We start from the raw sequence: 15,911 nt of genomic DNA on the forward strand, positions 1-15,911 counted from the left end.
GACGATGGTTTGGAGTTCGACCTCCGAGTGAGCGCAGACGCAAGCGTCGTCTGCATACTGTAATTCGATGACAGAGGATGGGACGACCTTGGATCTGGACTGGAGGCGACGGAGGTTGAACAGTTTCCCATTTGTTCTGTAAATTAGCTCCACTCCAGTGAGATGGAGCATTGCAGCAAGGAAGATTGAGAAGAGCGTTGGTGCGATGACACAGGCTTGCTTGACCCCGGTTCGTACGTGAATTTGGTCTGTGGTGGAACCGTTGGTCAGGATCACTGCTTGCATGTCGTCGTGAAGCAGGCGGAGGATGGTGACAAACCTTTGAGGGCAGCCGAATTTGAGGAGGACACTCCATAATCCCTCACGGTTGACAGTGTCGAAGGCCTTTGTGAGATCAAAGAAGGCCATGTACAGCGGTTCGTGCTGCTCCCTGCATTTCTCTTGTAATTGACGCGCGGTGAATATCATGTCCATTGTGCCCTAATGGGCGTAATCCACATTGCGCCTCTGGGAGGAGCTCTTCGGCCACTGGGAGAAGGCGATTGAGGAGGATTCTTGCGATGACTTTCCCTGTGGCAGACAGCAGGGAAACTCCCCTGTAATTACCGCAATCGGACTTGTCACCTTTCTTGAAGATGGTCACAATTACGGCGTCTCTGAGATCCCCTGGCATGCTCTCCTCCTTCCGGATAAGAGAAATTAGTTCATTTAGTGCCTCAGCGGGGATTCCATCTGCTCCTGAGGCCTTGTTGTTCTTCAGTTGTCCGATGGCCTTTTCAACCTCATGGGGTTGTGCTGAGATGGTGGCGGGTAGCATGCTGCGGGATGGAGTTGAGAAAACTTTTTAAACAATGGTACAACGTTAGCAGTTCTCCAATCCTCCTGGCACCACTGGTGCAGCCAGAGAGGATTGAAACCACTTGATTGGCACCCCAGCTACCACCTAAATGATTAACGATTTCCTCCTTTTGATGACCTAGAAGACTGGTGTTGTCCAGTCGACTAACCTCTGACCTTCACCCCAAACCTGACGTTGGCAACAAACATTATGACGTCAGCAATACCATATAGCAACCGTGATTATTTAATAAATAAAAAAATTTCCACGCCAATCATGACACTTACCCCATATGCAATTCTGCTTTTTTGTTTATGTTCCCCCAGTGGGGAAGGGAGATGGAGTTAGGGAAACCACCGATTGGTCTCCCTCTATCTCACAGAGCAGAGGGAGCCCCCACCATCTACCCAGCCAAAAATTACTAGACGCAGTCAAAGCTGCGATTGGAAAAAGAAAAGTTTTCAATAACAAAAATCTGCCTCCCGCTCGTGTCTCTCAGGCCTCGCCTCTTTTACATCACAGCGACTGCATACTGCTCATGAGCCATCACCTATTCATATGGACTTTTCTTTGTTACTAAGGCTTTGCCTGCATTTTTAATTGGAGCCCAAAATAAATAAAGAACTATCTCTCCTTTCTCTTTTTGGCGACGCGTTTAATTTGTTTCCTTATTTGCATATCTACAGACATTCTCCAATCGGGCAGCGGATTCCTCATCGTCCCCACGTGGCAGACCCAGGACTGCTTTATACTCGCTGATGATTGGCTCAGCACAATGCCAATCAGATTAGTACCCCACCTTTTCCATTTTGTTTATTGGTTGTTCGCAATGCCATTCAACCCTATCCGAGCCATGTGATTGGTGATGCTGTGTGTGGGGGCGGGCCTGTTGGTTATGTGCCGCCTCCCACAGTTGGCAAGCCCTGTGGGGAAGTGTTGACAGCAGCAACTCCCAGAGTGGGACTGACTGAACTTTTCTTTCCTCCTTCCCCCTGCTCGGTTCCCCCTCGCTCAGACCTGTCAACTTTCCCTCCTCTGGAGCCAGACTCACTCATTTAGCTTCAAAATGTGATCTGTTCTTTATTCATTCTCGGGATGTTGGCATCACAGGCAATGTCACTTCTAAATTTTTTGGGTGCACGGCCCCCTTTAACGGGCTGTGCGACCCTTTCAAATTTCTGCGCAAGCTCGGTTATTCCATTCAAAAGCTGGTGAGCAGCCTGCGCAGGACCTGTAGACCGCAGCATGACTGCGCAACTTCACGGGAACATTGGTCGCTGGCGAGCCCACCGTCTGTTGCCCTCCATTTCTTGCCCTTGTGAAGGTGGTGATGGGTCTTCTTGAACCGCTGCAGCCCGAGTGGTGAAGATGTTTCCACGGTGCTATTGGGTAGGGAGTTCCAGGTTTTTGACTCAGTGACGATAAACGAACAGTGTTATATGTCCAAGTGCTGAAGACCAGGGGAGTGCGGTCTGGAGAAAATCCACGGCACCGTGGAGCAAATGAATGCACAGGAGTCACTGCAAAGTGTAGAAATGCAGTGGTCTCCTTCACCCTCACCTCCAACAACAAGTGCGAGGAGCTCATGGACTCTCTAAGATTGAGACCATCCGATCAGCTGCCTCTGCCACTTCCCTCTCTTCCCCGAACTTACCGGGTCAAACTTCCTCTAAGGTTCCCCCCATGCCCCAGCCCTGAACTCGCATCTTTCTCTAGTTTCTCTCCTATTTCCCCTCACGCCCTCTCCAAGCTCATCTTGTCCATGGACCCACTTCCTGCTCCCTCGACTCAATTTCCACTAAACTGCTGACCACCCAACTTCGCTTCCTGGCCCCCATGTTAGCTGACATTGTTAACGGTTCTCTCTCCTCAGGTACTGTCCCCCTCTCCCTCAAATCTGCCGTCATCACCCCTTTCCTCAAAAAAACAACCCTTGACCCCTCCATCCTTCCAAACTGCCGCCCCATTTCCAACCTCCCGTTCCTCTCCAAAATCCTTGAACATGTTGTCGCCTCTCAAATCCGTGCCCATCTTTCCCGGAACTCCATGTTTGAATCCCTCCAATCAGGTTTCCGCCCTTGCCACAGTACCAAAACAGCGCTCATCAAAGTCACAAATGACATCCTATGTGACTGTGACAAACTATCCATCTTCGTCCTTCTTGACTTGTCTGCAGCCTTTGACACGGTTGACCACTCCATCCTTCTCCAACGCCTCTCCACCATCGTCCAGCTGGGTGTGACTGCACTCGCCTGGTTCCATTCTTATCTATCTAATCATAGCCAGAGAATCACCTGCAATGGCTTCTCTTCCCGCTCCCGCACCGTTACCTCTGCTGTCCCCCAAGGATCTATACTTGGCCCCCTCATCTCATTTCTCATCTACATGCTGCCCCTTGGCGATATCAACAACAACAGCAACAACTTGTATTTATATAGCTCCTTTAATGTAGTAAAACGCCTCAAGGCGCTGCACAGGAGTATTATAAGACAAAACATTTGACACCGAGCCACATAAGGAGAAATTAGGGCAGGTGACCAAAAGCTTGGACAAAGAGGTAGGTTTTAAGGAGCTTCTTAAAGGAGGAAAGAGAGGTAGCGAGGCGGAGAGGTGTAGGGAGGGAATTCCAGAGCTTAGGGCCCAGGCAACAGAAGGCACGGCCACCAATGGTTGAGTGATTATAAACAGGGATGCTCAGGAGGGCAGAATTAGAGGAGCGCAGATATCTCGGTGAGGGGGGGGCAGCGTGTAGGGCTGAAGGAGATTACAGAGATAGGGAGGGGCGAGGCCATGGAGGGATTTGAAAACAAGGATGACAATTTTGAAATTGAGGTGCTGCTTAACCAGGAGCCAATGTAGGTCAGCGAGCACAGGGGTGATGGGTGAACGGGACTTGGTGCGAGTTAGGACACGGGCAGCCGAGTTTTGGATGACTTCAAGTTTACGTAGGGTGGAATGTGGGAGGCCGGCCAGGAGTGTGTTGGAATAGTCAAGTCTGGAGGTAACAAAGGCATGGATGAGGGTTTCAGCAGCGGATGAGCTGACGCAAGGGGCGGAGACGGGCGGTGGAAGTAGGCGGTCTTTGTTATGCTGCGGATATGTGGTCGGAAGCTCATTTCAGGGTCAAATATGACACCAAGGTTGCAAACAGTGTGGTTCAGCCTCAGACAGATGTTAGAGAGAGGGATGGAGTCGGTGGCTAGGGAACGGAGTTTGTGGCGGGGACCAAAAACAATGGCTTCGGTCTTCCCAATATTTAATTGGAAAACATTTCTGAACATCATCTGAAAACACAGCGTCAGTTTCCACGTGTACGCTGACCACACCCAGCTCTACCTCACGACCACCTCTCTCGACCCCTGCACTGTCTCTAAATTGTCAGATTGCTTGTCCAACATACAGTACTGGATGTGCAAAAATTTCCTCCAACTAAATATTGGGAAGACCAAAGCCATTGTCTTCAGTCCCTGCCACAAACTCCGTTCCCTAGCCCTCTGCCTGGTAACTGTCTGAGGCTGATCCAGACTGTTTGAAACATTAGTGTCATATTTGTCCCCGAGATGAGCTTCCGACCACATATCCGCGCCATCATTAAGATCGCCTACTTCCACCTCCGTAACATCGCCCATCTCCGCCCCTGCCTCAGCTCATCCGCTGCTGAAACCCTCATCCATGCCTTTGTTACCTCTAGACTTGACTATTCCAACTATTCCTGGCTGGCCTCCCACATTCTATCCTACGAGGTGATCCAAAACTCGACTGCCCGTGTCCTAACTCACACCAAGTCCCGTTCACCCATCACCCCTGTGTTCGCTGACCTACATTGGCTCCTGGTTAAACAGCACCTTGATTTTAAAATTCTCATCCTTGTTTTCAAATCCCTCCATGGCCTCGCCCCTCCCTATCTCTGTAATCTCCTCCAGCCCCACAACCCCCCGGGATATCTGCGCTCCTCTAATTCTGGCCTCTTAAGCATCCCTGATTATAATCGCTCCACCATTGGTGGCCGTGCCTTCAGCTACCTCGGCCCTGAGCTCTGGAATTCCCTCCCTAAACCTCTCCGCCTCACTACCTCTCTTTCCCCCATTAAGATGCTCCTTACAACCAACCTCTTTGACTATGCTTTTGGTCACCTGTCCGAATGTCTCCTTATGTGACTCGGTGTCAAATCTTGTTTTATAGCCTTCCTGTGAAGCACCTTGGGATGTTTTGCTACTTTAAAGGTGCTAGACATGTTGTTGTTGTCAGGGTGATAGACAGGCGTTTCTGCAACTGATGACGTGAGTTACACATGGTGTGTTGCCTCCCTGGTGTCAGGTTGAAGGACATCACTGAACGGGTGCAGAACATTCTGCGGGGGAAGGGGAACAGCCAGAAGTCATGGTCCATGTGGGAACCAATGACATAGGAAGGAAAAGGGTTGAGGCTCTGCAGTCAGATTTTCAGGAGCTTGGGAGGAGGTTATAGAGCAGGATCTCAAAGATAGCAAACTCGGGATGACTTCTAGTGCCACGCGCCAGTGAGTATAGGAACAGTCGGATAAGACAGGTTAATGCATGGCTGGAGAAATGGTGCAGGAGGGAGGGCTTCAGATTCCTGGGGCATTGGGACCAGTTCTGGGGCAGGAGGGACCTGTTCAAGGTGGACGGGTTGCACCTCAACAGAGCTGGGACCAATGTCCTCGCGGGGAGGTTAACTAGTGCTGTGGGGGAGGGTTTAAACTAAGTTGGCGGGTAGAGGGGAACCAGAATGAAGCATTAGAGAGGAGAAACCAGGCGTACAGAGTACTGGGAGAGGCAAATAGCCCTAGAGTAAAGAATAGTTCAGAAGTAGGAGGGATCAGACAGGGGGTAAATGCAGGCGGACTAAGATGGGTTTGGAATGCATGTGCGTAAATGCTGCTTTTATTTCAGATTTCCAGCATCCGCAGTACTTTGCTGCTGTATGAGAGGACTCTGGGTAGCGGACACCTTTACTCATTTAAGAAGCAATCAGATGCAGTAATGGGGAGTATAGGGATGTTGTGGAGGGATGAATTAATAAGGGTAAATGCCCTTTCCCATCACCACGTGTCTGGTGATCTGAAGTCCAGGCAGACTCCACACCTCTGTTGGATTAATCTGGAACTGGGAGTTTGTTGGCAAAGGAGGGCGAGGACATCTGTTGGAAGAGCGCGGAACTGCAACACATCCACACTACTGCAAAGCTCGCTGCAATTTCTTGGCAAAAAAAATCAATATTTTCCTTACTTTATTTACAAAATTGTTCTTAAAAATATGATCCATATCTTCAGGGTATAAACAGGAAACAGTCAATGTACAATAAACTATTGTGGAGCAAAAATGAGAGGCTTTTAATCAGGAAATGTCCGATTGTTCAGCATTTGGAGCAGTTTTCACCTCTTGCTGAACTGAAATTGATTTAAACCACTGATTAATCTTAACAATTAAGATGAAATAAAAAGCTAGTATCAGTAATGGTGACCATGAAGCTATCGGACTGTTGTAAAAACCCCAAAACAAAATGCAAATACACAACTCGTGCGTCACTAGAATCATTGGTCCAGGTCTTCAGATTACCAGTAACATCAACCACTACACTACCAGACCTACTCTCCGCTAAGGAAAACAACCCCAGTTTCTCTATTCGCTCCACTAAAGTCCCTCATCCCTGGTACCATTCCAGTAAATCTCTCTGCACCTTCTCCGAGGCCTTGACACCCTTCCTGGATTCCTTTATATTCGCTGGAGTTTAGAAGAATGAGAGGGGACCTCATTGAAACTTATAAAATTCTAACAGGACTAGACAGACTCGATGCAGGAAGGATGTTCCCGATGGTGGGGGAGTCCAGAACCAGGGGTCACAGTCTAAAGATAAGGGGTAAGCCATTTAGGACAGAGATGAGGAGGAATTTCTTCACCCAGAGAGTGGTGAACCTGTGCAACTCTCTACCACAGAAGGCAGTTGAGGCCAATTCATTAAATATATTCAAGAAGGAGTTAGATATATTTCTTAAGGCTAAAGGGATCAAGGGATATGGGGAGAAAGCAGGGACAGGGTACTGAATTTGGATGATCAGCCATGATCTCATTAAATGGCGGAGCAGGCTCGAGGGGCCGAATGGCCTACTCCTGCTCCTATCTTCTATATTTCTATGTTTCTATGTTTCTAAAGTGTGGTGCCCAGAACTGAACACAATATTCCAGCTGAGGCCTAACCACTGTTTTATAAAGGTTTAGCAGAATTTCCTTGCTTTTGTACTCGATTCCTCTATTAATAAAGCCAAGGATCACATATGCTTTTTAACAGCCTTCTCAACTTGTCCTGCCACCTTCAAATTGTTGTGTTCATACACCCCCAGGTTTCCCTGTTCCTGCACCCCTCTTTAAAATTGTGCCATTTAGTTCATTTTGCATCTCCTCATTCTTCCTACCAAAATGCATCACTTCACACTTCTCTGCGTTAAATTTCATCTGCCATGTGTCTGCCCATTTCACCAGTCTGCCTCTGTCCTCCTGAAGTCTGTTACTATCATCCTCATTGTTTACTACATTTCCGAGTTTTGTGTCACCTGCACACTTTGAAATTATGCCCTGTATACCCAAGCCCAGGTCATTAATATATATCAAAAAGAGCAGTGGTCCTAAAACCGATCCCTGGAGGACACCACTGTACACTTCCCTCCAGTCTGAAAAACAACCATTCACCACGACTCTCTGCTTTCTGTCCCTTAGCCAATTTCGTACCCACGCTGCCACTGTCCCTTTAATCCCATGGGCTTTAACTTTGCCAACAAGTTTATTACGTGGCACTTTGTCAAACACCCTTTGAAACTCCATATACACAACATCAACTGCACTACCCTCATCAATCCTCTCTGTTACTTCATCAAAGAACTCAATTAAGTTAGTCAAACATGATTTGCCTTTAACTAATCCATGATGGCTTTCATTTATTAGCCCATACTTTTCTAAATGCCAATTAATCTTGTCCCGGATTATTGTCTCTAAAAGATTCCCCACCACTGATGTTAGGCTGACTGGCCTGTAGTTGCTGGGTTTATGCCTCCCCACTTTTTTAAACAGGGGTGTAACATTTGCAATCCTCCAGTCCTCTGGCACCACCCCCATATCTAAGGAGGATTGGAAGATTGTGGCCAGAGCCTCTGCAATTTCCACCCTTACTTCCCTTGGTAACCTAGAGACATCCCATCCGGACCGGGTGATTTTTCTACTTTGAGGTTTCATGTAAACCTCAACCTTTTATGTACATCCTCTTTATCTATTTTTATCCTATCCAAGATTGCTACTGTCTCTTCCCTTACTGCTACATTGGCAGCATCCTCTTCTTTAGTGAAGACAGATGCAAAGTATTCACTTAGTACCTCAGCCAAGCCCCCTGCCTCTATTAGAAGATTTCCTTTTCCCTAATTTCCTTTGACTAGCCTTGTACTATTTATGTCTTTATAAAAGTACTTTTGGGTTCCCTTTTATGTTAGCCGCTAATCTATTCTCATACTCTCGCTTTGCCCCTCTTATTCCCCTTTATAGATCTCCTCTGTACTTGCTATATTCAGTTTGGTTCGCTATTGTATTATGAACCTTACATTTGTCATATGCCTCCTTTTTCTGTCCCATTTTAACCTCTATATCTTTAGTCATCCAGGGAGTTCGAGCTTTGGATGTCTTTCCTTTCCCCCTCATGGGAATGTGTCTACTCTGTACCCAAACCATAGAAACATAGAAACATAGAAGATAGGAGCAGGAGTAGGCCATTCGGCCCTTCGAGCCTGCTCCGCCATTCAATGTGATCCTGGCTGATCATTCAAATTCAGTACCCTGTCCCTGCCTTTTCCCCATATCCCTTGATCCCTTTAGCCTCAAGAAATATATCCAACTCTTTCTTGAATATATTTAATGAACTGGCCTCCACCGCCCTCTGTGGCAGAGAATTCCACAGGTTCACCACTCTCTGGGTGAAGAAATTCCTCCTCATTTCAGTCCTAAATGGCTTACCCCTTATCCTTAGACTATGACCCCTGGTTCTGGACTCCCCGGCCATCAGAAACATCCTTCCTGCATCTAGTCTGTCCAGACCTGACAGAATATTATAGGTTTCGATGAGATCCCCTCTCAATCTTCTAAACTCCAGTGAGTATAAGCCCAATCGACACAATCTCTCCTCATACGTCATTCCTGCCATCCCAGGTATCAGCCTGGTGAATCTTCGCTGCACTCCCTCCATGGCAAGAACGTCCTTCCTCAGGTAAGGTGACCAAAACTGCACACAATACTCAAGGTGCGGTCTCACCAAGGCCCTGTACAACTGTAGCAAGACATCCTTGTTCCTGTACTCGAACCCTCTTGCTACGAAGGCCAACATACCATTTGCCTTCTTAACCACCTGCTGCACCTGCATGCTCACCTTCAGCGACTGGTGCACAAGGACACCCAGGTCTCTTTGCACTTCCCCTTCTCCCAATCTATTGCCATTCAAATAATAATCTGCCTTCCTGTTTTTGCCACCAAAGTGGATAACCTCACATTTATCCACATTATAGTGCATTTGCCATGTTTCTGCCCAATCACCCAACCTGTCCAAATCGTACTGGAGTTTCCCGACATCCTCCTCGCAGCTTACCCTCCCACCCAGCTTTGTGTCGTCTGCAAATTTGGAGATATTACATCCAATTCCCTCGTCCAAATCATTAATATATATTGTGAACAGCTGGGGTCCTATGACCGATCCTTGCGGTACCCCACTAGTCACTGCCTGCCACTCGGAAAACGACCCGTTTATTCCAACTCTTTATAGAGTCATAGAGTCATAGAGTTATACAGCACGGATAGAGGCCCTTCGGCCCATCGTGTCCGCGCCGGCCATCACGCCCTGTCTAATCTAATCCCATATTCCAGCATTTGGTCCGTAGCCTTGTATGCTATGGCATTTCAAGTGCTCATCCAAATGCTTCTTGAATGTTGTGAGGGTTCCAGCCTCCACAACCCTTTCGGGCAGTGAGTTCCAGACTCCAACCACCCTCTGGGTGAAAAAGTTCTTTCTCAAATCCCCTCTAAACCTCCCGCCCTTTACCTTGAATCTATGCCCCCTAGTTATTGACCCTTCTACTAAGGGAAAAAGCTCCTTAGTATCCATCCTATCTATGCCCCTCATAATTTTGTACACCTCAATCATGTCCCCCCTCAGCCTCCTCTGCTCCAAGGAAAACAAACCCAATCTGCCCAGTCTCTCTTCATAGCTGAAGCGTTCCAGCCCTGGTAACATCCTGGTGAACCTCCTCTGCACCCTCTCTAACGCGATCACATCCTTCCTGTAGTGTGGCGACCAGAACTGCACACAGTATTCCAGCTGTGGCCTAACCAGTGTTTTATACAGCTCCATCATAACCTCCTTGCTCTTATATTCTATGCCTCGGCTAATGAAGGCAAGTATCCCATATGCCTTTTTTACCACCTTATCCACCTGTTCCGCCGCCTTCAGGGATCTGTGTACTTGCACACCCAGATCCCTCTGACCCTCCGTCTTGCCTAGGGTCTTACCATTCATTGTGTATTCCCTTGCCTTGTTAGTCCCCCCAAAGTGCATCACCTCGCACTTTTCCGGGTTAAATTCCATTTGCCACTGTTCCGCCCATCTGAACCCATCGATATCGTCCTGCAGACTGAGACTACCCTCCTCGCTATTTACCACCCTACCAATTTTTGTATCATCCGCGAACTTACTGATCATACCTTTTACATTCATATCCAAGTCATTAATATAGACCACAAACAGCAAGGGACCCAGCACCGATCCCTGTGGTACCCCACTGGCCACAGGCTTCCAGTCACAAAAACAACCTTCGACCATCACCCTCTGCCTTCTGCCACTAAGCCAGTTTTTTATCCAACGTGCCAAGGCACCCTGGATCCCATGGGCTCTTACCTTCTTGACCAGTCTCCTGTGCGGGACTTTATCGAAGGCCTTACTGAAATCCATGTATACCACATCCACTGCGTTGCCCTCATCCACACACCTAGTCACCCCCTCAAAAAATTCAATCAAATTAGTCAGACATGATCTTCCCTTGACAAAGCCATGTTGACTATCCCTGATTAATCCTTGCCTCTCCAAGTGGAGACTGATTTTGTCCCTCAGAATTTTTTCCAATAATTTTCCCACCACTGATGCTAGGCTCACTGGCCTGTAGTTCCCCGGTGTTTGCCTACTCCCCTTCTTGAATAATGGAACTACATTAGCGGTTCTCCAGTCCTCTGGCACATCCCCTGTGGCCAGAGAGGTTCTGAATATGTGTGTTAGAGCCCCCGCAATCTCTTCCTTTGCCTCACACAGCAGCCTGGGATACATTTCGTCCGGGCCTGGGGATTTATCCATTTTTAGGCCTGCTAAAACCGCCAATACCTCCTCCCTCTCGATGTTAATGTGTTCGAGCATATCACAGTCCCCCCGCCCTATTTCTATGTCTACATCGTCCCTCTCCATAGTGAAAACAGATGCAAAAAATTCATTTAGAACCCCTCCTACATCTTCCGGCTCCACACACAGATTGCCACTTTTGTCCCTAATGGGCCCTATTTTTTCCCTAGTTATCCTCTTACCCTTAATATACTTATAAAACATCTTAGGATTTTCCTTTATTTTGCTCGCCAGTGTTATTTCATGGCCCCTCCTTGATCTCCTAATTTCTTTTTTAAGTATCCCCCTGCACTTTTTGTACTCCTCTAGGGCTTCCTCCGTCTTTAGCCTTTTGTATCTGCCAAAAGCCCTCCTTTTTTTTCTAATCCATTCTCGTATATCCCCTGACATCCAAGGTTCCCTGTGGTTTTTGGAACCACCCTTGACCTTTACGGGAACATGTTGCCATTGTATGATCTCAATCTCCCTTCTGAAAGCCTCCCATTGCTCCAATGCGGATTTTCCTACAAGTAGCTGATCCCAGTCCATTTTGGCCAGATCCTGCCTTATCCTATTAAAATCAGCCTTCCCCCAATTTAGAACCTTTATTTCCGGCCCATCCCTGTCCTTTTCCATGACCACCTTAAATCTCACCATATTATTGTCACTGACACCAAAGTGCTCACCTACTAGCACTTCTTCCACTTGGCTGGTCACATTCCCTAGAATTTGGTCCAGTACCGCCCCCTCTCTTGTAGGACCTTCTACATGCTGGCTCAAAAAGCTCTCCTGGATGCACTTTACGAATTCTACACCCTCTGTGCCTTTCACACTCTGACTATCCCAGTTAATATTGGGGAAGTTGAAATCCCCCATTATTATTACCCTATTATTTGCACATTTCTCTGAGATTTGTCTACATATCTGTTCCTCTATCTCCCCCTGACTGTTTGGGGGCCTATAGTACACTCCCAGCAAAGTGCTTGCCCCCTTCTTGTTTTTAAGCTCCACCCATATGGCCTCATTAGAGGAACCTGCTAATATGTCATCCCTCCTTACTGCAGTAATTGACTCCTTAATTAATATTGCTACACCCCCTCCTCTTATACCCCCCCCCTCTGTCTCGCCTGAAGATTCTGTACCCCGGAATATTGAGCTGCCAGTCTTGCCCCTCCCTCAACCATGTCTCCGTGATAGCAACAATATCATACTCCCATGTGTTTATCAACACCTTCAGTTCATCCACCTTATTTGCAAGACTCCTTGCATTAAAATAGATGCCATCCAGCCTTGCCCTTGTATATTTGCCCTGTCTACCAAGCTGACTTGTTTTTTTCTCTATAATTGGCAGCACATCACCCCCTATTTCAGCTCCCCTCTGTATCCCATCCCCCTGCCAAGTTAGTTTAAACCCCCCCCCAACAGTGCTAGCAAACCTCCCCGCAAGGATATTTGTCCCGCTCTGGTTCAGGTGCAACCCGTCCGACTTGTACAAGTCCCACCTTCCCCAGAAGCAGGCCCAGTGATCCAGGAAAGTAAAACCCTCCCCCCTACACCAACTCTTTAGCCACGCATTCATCTGCTCTATCCTCCTATTCCTATACTCACTAGCACATGGCACTGGGAGTAATCCAGAGATTACAACCTTTGAGGTCCTGCTCTTTAACCTGTTACCTAGCTCCCTAAATTCTTGATGCAGGACCTCATCCCCCTTCCTACCTATGTCATTGGTCCCAATGTGGACCATGACCTCTGCCTGCTCACCCTCCCCCTTAAGAATGCCCTGTAGCCGCACAGTGACATCCATGACCCTGGCCCCAGGGAGGCAACAAACCATCCTGGAGTCACGTTTGCGGCCACAGAAACGCCTATCTGTTCCCCTTACGATAGAATCCCCTACCACTATTGCTCTCCCACTCTTTTTCCTCCCTTTCTCAGCAGCAGAAGCGTCCCTGGAGCCAGGAAGCTGGCTGCTGCTGCCTTCCCCTGGTGAGTCATCCCCCTCAACAGTATCCAACTTGGTATACCTGTTTGAAAGGGGGATGTCCGCAGGGGGCCTCTGCACTTCCTGCCTGCCTCTGTTGCTCCGCCTGATGGTCACCCCCTGTGCAACCTTACCCTGAGGCGTGAACAACTCGCTAAATGTGCTATCCACGACCCTCTCAGCATCGCGCATGCTCCAAAACTCATCCACCCTCAGCTCGAGCGCCACAATGCGGTCTACAAGTAGCTGCAGCTGGATGCATTTCCCACACACATGGTCGCCAGGGACACTGGCAGCGCCCCTGACTTCCCACATAGAGCAAGAGGAGCAGAACACGGGTCTGAGCTCTCCTGCCATGACTTACTCCTTTAATTAATCTAAAAATTTATTCAATACCCCAGTTACAGGTATACTCTAGGGCGCTTTATTTACCAACTGTCCTCACTACAACACAGAGCCCCTGGAAATTCAACACCACAGAATTCAAGCTTGTAATGAAAAGAGAGAAATACTCACCAACCAATCACTTACCTGCTCCCTGGTGACGCCACACCCCGATTACTTTTTACCTCTCTGTAACTTCTGAGCTCGCAGACTGGAGTTTGGTATGCCTCTCCTGGCCTCGCCGCCGAGTCTCCCACAGGTCCCGCCTCTCGCTGCCTGCCGCCGCTGCTCTGAGGCCTCTCCTGGCCCCGCTGCTGCCTTGCTTTCTGTCCGCTGGCCAGTTCTCTATTCAAGTCAATACCTCGCCCCCAATCCCATGTGCCTTAATTTTGCACGCTAACCTCTTATGTGGGACTTTATCGAAAGCCTTCTGAAAGTCCAAATACACCACATCCACTGGTTCTCCCTTATCTATTTTACCAGTTACATCCTCAAAAAATTCCAGTAGATTAGTCAAGCATGATTTACCTTTTGTAAATCCATGTTGACTTTGTCCGATCCTGTCACTGCTTTCCAAGTGCTCTGCTATTACATCTTTTATAATAGACTCTAGCACTTTCCCCACTACCGATGTCAGGCTTACCGGTCTACAATTCCCCACATTTTCTCTACCACCTTTTTTGAATAGTGGGGTAACATTAGCTACCCTCCAATCCATGGGTACCGTTCCAGAGTCAATCGAGTTCTGGAAGATGACCAGTAATGCATCAACTATCTCTAGGGCCACTTCCTTAAGTACCCTGGGATGTAGACCATCAGGCCCTGGGGATTTATCGGCCTTCAGTCCCATCAATTTTCCTAACACCATTTTCCTACAAATACTGATTTCTTTCAGTTCCTCTCTTTCATCAGACCCTATGTTCCCCGGCATCTCTGGGAGGCTATTTGTGTCCTCCTCTGTGAAGACCTCCCATTGTTCAATGACTGTTTTGTCTACCAGTTGTTGATTCCAATCCACCAGGACCAGATTCCGTTTCAACTCCCTGAAATTAGCCCTCCTCCAGTTGAATATTTTCACGTTTAATTATTCATTGTCCTTTTTCATAACTATTCTAAACCTAATGATATTGTGATCACTGTTTCCCAAATGCTCCCACACTGAGTCATGCTCCACTTGCCCCACTTCATTCCCCAGAACTAGATCCAGCGCTGATACCTTCTTCGTTGGGCTGGAAGCACACTGATCAAGAAAGTTCTCTTGTACATATTTCAGGAATTCCTCCCCCTCTTTTCTCTTTACACTGTTACTATCCCAGTCTATATTAGGAGAATTCAAGCCCCCGTTATCACTACTCTATAGATCTTGCATCTTTCTGTAATTTGCCTGCAAATGTGCTCCTCTATCTCTTTCCCACTATTCGGTGGCCTATAGTATACCCCCAGTAGTGTAATAACTCCTCTATTGTTCCTTAATTCTAAACAAATAGATTTTGTCTTTGACCCTTCAACTATATCATCCCACTCTAGTGCTATAAAAGTTTCTTTGATCAATACTGCCAGCCTTCTCCTTTTTTCCCTCCCCTATCTTTCCTGAATACCTGTAGCCAGGAATATTAAGTTCCCAATCCTTCCCTTCTTCGAGCCAGGTCTCTGTTATTGTCACTATATCATAGTCCCATGTGGTGCCTTGTGCCTGCAGCTCGCCAGCCTTATTGACCACGCTCCAGGCATTTACACTCATGCACTCCAAACCCATCTTAGTCTGCCTCGCATTTGCCCCCTGTCTGATCCCTCCTACTTCTGAACTATTCTTTACTCTAGGGCTATTTGCTCTCCATGTTCTCTGTGCACCTGGTTTCTCCTCTCTAATGTTTCATCCTGGTGCCCACCCCCCTGCCAAATTAGTTTAAACCCTCCCCCACAGCACTAGTTAACCTCCCCGCGAGGACATTGGTCCCAGCTCTGTTGAGGTGCAGCCCGTCCACCTTGAACAGGTCCCTCCTGCCCCAGAACTGGTCCCAATGCCCCAGGAATCTGAAGCCCTGCACCATTTCTCCAGCCATGCATTAACCTGTCTTATCTTACTATTTCTATATTTACTAGGATCACAAGAACTGGCTGTTCCCCTTCCCCCTTCAAAATATTCTTCACCCTTTCAGGGAGGCAGCACTCCATGTGGGACTCATATCAGCAGTTGCATAAATGCCTGTCTATCCCCGACCAATGTTCCCAGTAAGCTCCAGGGATCCCGCACAGCCAGCTTGCTGGCCTTTCAATACAAAAACCGCGCAT

The sequence above is a fragment of the Somniosus microcephalus genome, chromosome 28 (assembly GCF_052327205.1).
Source record: "Somniosus microcephalus isolate GS21.2 chromosome 28, FLI_Smic_1.0, whole genome shotgun sequence".
Lineage (NCBI taxonomy): Eukaryota > Metazoa > Chordata > Chondrichthyes > Squaliformes > Somniosidae > Somniosus > Somniosus microcephalus.